Genomic DNA, 6,000 nt, shown 5'->3' on the forward strand with positions numbered 1-6,000 from the left:
TAACATTACAGCTGAATGGATAAACAATTTATCCTACATGTACCAAAGCTGAACACGTAAACCCCTAAAAAGTTGGGAAATAGGGACCATGTATCCCTGGCCATTAACATTAATGCAGTGGCACTAATGGAATCAAAGAGCAAATCAAAATCAATGCAGAGCTTTCTTTGCATGTAGCTAGGGTTACTGATCGTTGCAGAAAAAAACGTTCATGTTGCAAAAAGTTGTTGGGAGGGCTGGAGGCCCTATTACCAATTTCCCAGTATTTTGCCTCCACTACTCAGCCGGACACACATCGTGATTAAATCGGGCGCGTTGGACAGCCAAGCCATCATAGAGTTCAAAAGAAAGGGCTTGAGTTAAAGTGACAATTATTTTGAAACCCCTAATCTGCTTGCTAGAGAGTCTTTTACGTTAGTGTTCTTGGCAGAGACTGAGGCCCAACGGACGACCATGACGTTCCAGATTCCTACCAGACACACCAGAGTTCGCTGCCAAAGTCGCACCACCTGATCTGGCAGAGTGTGGAATATAGAAATATCTGGTACAATGTTGCGAAAAGATTTCTTAAAGCACTCTCTATGGGTGGAATAACTAATGGCTTATTGAGTGAAACGAGGCGCTTGCGATTATAAGAAGATGGTATAGGTCTAAAAAGGTAACCATCGGAATCAAAAGAAAGGCGAGAATTTTCCATGTATATTTTAAGCAAGGTCACAGGACAAATATTAGAACCTGACTCCGCAATGACCACGGACTGACCCTGCCTTAGCTGATCGGCTTTACTCTTTTCGATGAAGACAGAAATAAAACCTTCACCAAAGTGAACGTCTTTGCTATGAATAAATAACAACTCGGAAAACCTAATAAAGTTCGAAAAGGCTAGAACAAACACGATCTAGTTAGGCAGCTGTAAAAGATCATTCATGTCAGTTTTTTCAACTAATGTCCTGAAATGTTGTCTCAAGAAGTTCCTTTGGGCGCTTAGCTAGGACAGACGCAAGACGAGCGGCACCTTCTTTTACTGCTATGATGGTGACGTGGTTTCTTGGCGAACACAGGCCTGCCAGTTTCGAAATGTATTTAAACATACCGAGAGCCGAAGCTCCTATGTTTGTAATCAAAATATCGAAGAAGACATCCCCACAGCACTGGAGGTTTTCCTTTGCTTTGAAACGAAACGAAACGACATGAACAGATCCTCCACGAAAACATCCACGCAACGGGCGAGTAATATACGCGGAAGAACTGGGTACAATGTCTAAAAATAAACTTAAGAGAGATTACCTTAGGTATAAGGCCTATATGGAGGATTCACTCTGTGGGGGATTCACTCTCTTACCTTGATAATCTCTTGAAAGTAGTTAGTAACATTAGCCTCACACTTGAGGAGAAGGAGACTCAATCCTATTGACTTTTTCTATTTCATTGGATATTTCCAGGATCTTTTATGTATGCAAGCAAACTGGTGCGTAAAAGAGTTATAGTTCTTCCATCGCAAAATGATCGGCACAATGATCTGCACTCAATTAACCGTTATCTACACTCATAGAGTAAAATAGATATGAATACTAGAGCAAACGGTTTTAATTAAAAAATTTTATCCTGAGTGATACCGCACGAATCGCCGCAACAAGGTTTCGTGACTGGTTGTAATATTCCCATGCCCCGAGAAAACTTCAGAGTGATCATGGGAGAAGAGACAACTGTTCTAAGCCAAACAACCTCACCTTATGGACATCTCATAGCTGTAAGGTACTCAGTTACGGCAGCATTACACATGAGGAGAAGGAGACTCGATCCAGTCCTGTTGACTTTTCCTATTTCATAGGATATTTCCAGGATCTTTTATGTATGTAAGCAAACGAGTACGTAAAAGAGTCATAGTTCTTCCATCGCAAAATGATCGGCACAATGATCTGCACTCAATTAACCGTTATCTACATTCATACAGTAAAATAAACATGAATACTTCAGAAAACGGCTTTTGAAATGTTATCCGGAGTGATGCCGAACGAATCGCGGCAAAACCCCTTCGAGATCAGCGGCCTTCCGTTAAAAGGGAAGAGTCGGCTTAAAGGAAATTCGTCGCTACGTGAACTTTTTATACGTGTTTCTATTGAATTGTAAAAACACTTGTGGTGTGCCTAGATTCCAAACACTTTTTAATCGATAATTGCCCTTGTAAAAGATAGAAGCATTAGTAAGGTTTCCCACATAGGCCTACTCTGGGACCTTAAGTCGCCGTAGCTTAAGGCGACTTTGGGCGATTTAAGGCGACTTTAGGCGACCTAAGCAAAATTGGCAGAAAAAACATTGCGACTTTAGGCGATTTAAGGCAATTTTAGGCGACTTAAGGCGATTTAAGGCGACTTAAGGTGACCTTGGGAGACTTTATTTCACTCGAGTGCTATAAATTCAAACTTAGCAACGGTCTCTCCATATATCTCTTGCAATAAACCAATATTGTACCAATACTGGTACATAATTAAGTCACCACAGTCTCAAATATGCAGGGATGGGTTGTTCAAAGCCTGATTAAACTAACCCAGCATTGGAGGGAATTTTGATTACTTTCATTTTTTGTAACTTTTCGGTCCAGTTTTCTGTTTATGTTGTTTGCCTTTCAGTTTTGAGTTTGATTCATTTCAAAACTACACAACCATAAGCAGTGAAAGATATTTCTATTCAAAAAAAATATATTACTTGGGTTAGCGCTAACCGGCTTTCGAACAACCCGGGCCAGACTTCAAACCATTAAAAAAAAATACTATTAAAGAAAGGATTACGACAACACTGAACAGTTACTACTATAAGAATAATAATAACAATAGACTCCAGCAAGGTAGCATGAATATTAGTGAAGATATCACAATAAAAAAATCAAACAAAACTAATAAAAATATATTTACAGTGACAAAAAAATTTAAATTTACGATATCTTGATTTAATTTGAAGTGTTTGTATATTTTCCATCAATTATTCAAACAACAGGGAAATTTAAATTAAGTTAGCTCCTTTACACGCATTTATTTTACAATACTTCCCGAATTATAAAAATGGTTATCTTGGTAGACTTATCTGCCATGTTTGGCATCTCCACTGTCAATTTCAGTCCTTTTCAGGGACTCAATCGATTTGATGCTCTCCTGCCTCAGTCAGGCAAAATATTCCAATACCATAATGAGTAGCGCATACTAAGTTCCTTCGTAAGAACACGTCCTGTCAAATTTCACCAACTACTTGTCAGGTTCCAGAAAACTTTGATGACCCTGGCAGTTTATACAGTGAATCGATTCTTTTTAGAAGGTTTTGTTGATCAGACCACCAGGAAATACACCTTCCAAACTTTCACTAGTTTCCACCTGAGAAATTACAAATGCCCAGAACGACATTTTCACGACGAAATACTAGGAATTGATACATCGATACCAGACACACTGGTCTCCGCCATTTTGATTCTCCCAGTAACCCTTGCGCCCCTAACTGGTTTCCATGCTTCAAAGAGACAAGATATCTGTGCCACGAAAACTCGAGTTCTCTTGCTAAGTGTTCGGGTGATTTCAAATCACCCGATAATAAATTACTGTCTTCAAATATTTCGGAGAGTATTAGTTTGGCGTTTAGTTTTTTTTTTTCTTGTCTTTTGTAAACGCCTGTCGGAGCAATCATACTCGCGTGAGCGCGAGTAGGTCGCGTGAGCTCGCGTACTTAGTCACGGGGCCAAACTAAGTCACGTGTTCCAAACATTCCCCCTGGCGGCCATGTTTACTGAGAGTTGATCACAGAGAATTTTCTGTACCTTAGCTTTCGATAGTAACAGTAGCGCAGTCCACGTAAAGTGTATAAGATTATGTGAATACCTGGCTTCATCATGTGTACGAAAAGGATAGATAAACACTATGCTGCAAGTTGGTTCGTCCAATTACGAAATTCAAACGTTTACAGTTGGTCGAATGTGGAAGTAAAATGCAAACAATGATTTTTGCTGGAGAAATGGCCCACTTTTGTCACTCTTTTACACTGGGTAAGTAAAGTCAGGAGGGAGGGGGTGACTCTATTGTTTTCCGGTATTGATTCGTGACAGACTCGTCGCTACCAGTGTGACGTCACATAGCAACGAGCGAGCGCTTCGAGTAGCCTATTCAGATTATGCCATTGAAGAAGGACGACAGAGGTTAAGAAAAACAGAAAAACAGGCCTAATATCGCTTTTGTTCACTAACTTAGTGTAGGTGTGTACAGTTTGTTGTTATCTTTCGTCTGTGTGCATTATCTGTTCTAGTTTTGTGCGCGCGTTATCGTGTATTCTTGTTGAATTTTGTTGCGGGTAAGTGGCAGGACAGCCATCTTGTAAACGGGACGAGAGAAGTCCACGTAAAACGTTCGCGTTTTCTCTCTTACATGTCTTACCAAAAGTCTTGTCAATAGGAGGTTTTATGCGTCGATAGTATACGTTTAATCCGCGTGTATCTCTGTGTCGATTGAACCAGCTGTTCCTCTCATCAATCCGTTTGAGTGTTGAGATGTTGTTTATTTCTTGATTTCCACCAAAATTTCCCTGCGATGTGATCGGTTTTTGTCTGTTTTGGAGCACTTTTGGTGGTAGTTATCATGCCTTTAAATGCAATTCTTTGTGTTTCAACTTCGTTTGCTTTTTGTGTTTTAATTGTGCCCGCTGTATGGTGAAATTTGTTGGCTTTAATCGTACAGCAGCATTGTTAGCTTTTGTTGTGAATGTTTGTTGGCTTTTTTCCTGTCTCGTGGCAACTGTTGACTTATTGCCGTCCACTGCAATTGTGGTGTTCAATGTTGTAATTTCGTATTCACAACAAAGTTCAAATTAGAGTTAGCCTGAGTAAGCTGTTTTTGGTTTTCTTTTTGCCACTTACATTTTAGTGTACAATTTTGGTGTAAACATATATAGCATTTAAAGTGCCACTGAAACGAAATTTTCGTACTCTCTTTTATGATCCCAATCTATAGTTTCAAACGTGCTTAAAGTAATGGTGAACTTTATTTCTGTCAAATCCTAACGGAAAGTGCTTTTTTTAGCTGTTGAAATCGACTTTTTGGAGCAAAACTGTGTCCGGGCTCTGGAACCGAGTTTAAGGACCTTGTGACGTCACTGGTTGTATTCACGCAAGAAGCGCTATAGATTCTCTCTTGTTTTCACTTGATTTGTTCAAGTTTATTCTTCATATTGTCGATACCTACTAGTTTTCTACATTGTAATTTCTGTCGAGCCTTGACAGGAAATACACATCATAAACGTTGGAAGGCGCCAGACAGTGTACATTCACCAAAATAAATGCCGCAGATTAGAACAGCTCAGTATACTTTTCGAACATCTTGAGTACTCGATTGGAGATTTCGAAGACGAGTGTGGCAACTTTTATATCACGTCCTGAAGCCTAAACACTATATTTCGTCGTCTGTTTTCAGCCTGGTTCTGAAATTTTGATTCTCACCTTTATCTAAGGTCTATTAACAAGGTTCGAATATATCCTCGGCAACTTTACTGCATAATTAAAAGCCGTAAGCGCATCAGCCATCCCGCACAATCACGAAGTTATTGACGGTCCACAAGCTTTGAGCCGAGTACTTCTTTGCACACAGAGGGCATCTTTTTATGATACTAATAAGTGAGAATTCTTGTGGTAGACAAAGTGTATCTTTGAAAATTGTGATCCGCAGCAGGGTTTGCTTTATCGCCGCATACGTGTCAGTGTAAACAAAGCGGGAATTTCGCTTCTCTTTTACACGTATCTCCCAATTGCAATATTTCACGGCCGATGGATTACTTTGAGTTCTTTAGCACATACTTACGTCTATGATCTTCATTTAATAGTATCCAAGTTCAAAACGTCACTAGTTTACACTCCTTTCGAAGGTTTATTAAACAGAATTTGAACTAATTTGCATATATGACTTTTCGCCGCCGACATTGTCACGCTTTCTCTCGTTTCCTGAAAACATACCTGTAGGGTCATGGCAGCTT

This window comes from Orbicella franksi, chromosome 7 (genome assembly GCF_964199315.1).
Source record: "Orbicella franksi chromosome 7, jaOrbFran1.1, whole genome shotgun sequence".
Classification (NCBI taxonomy): domain Eukaryota; kingdom Metazoa; phylum Cnidaria; class Anthozoa; order Scleractinia; family Merulinidae; genus Orbicella; species Orbicella franksi.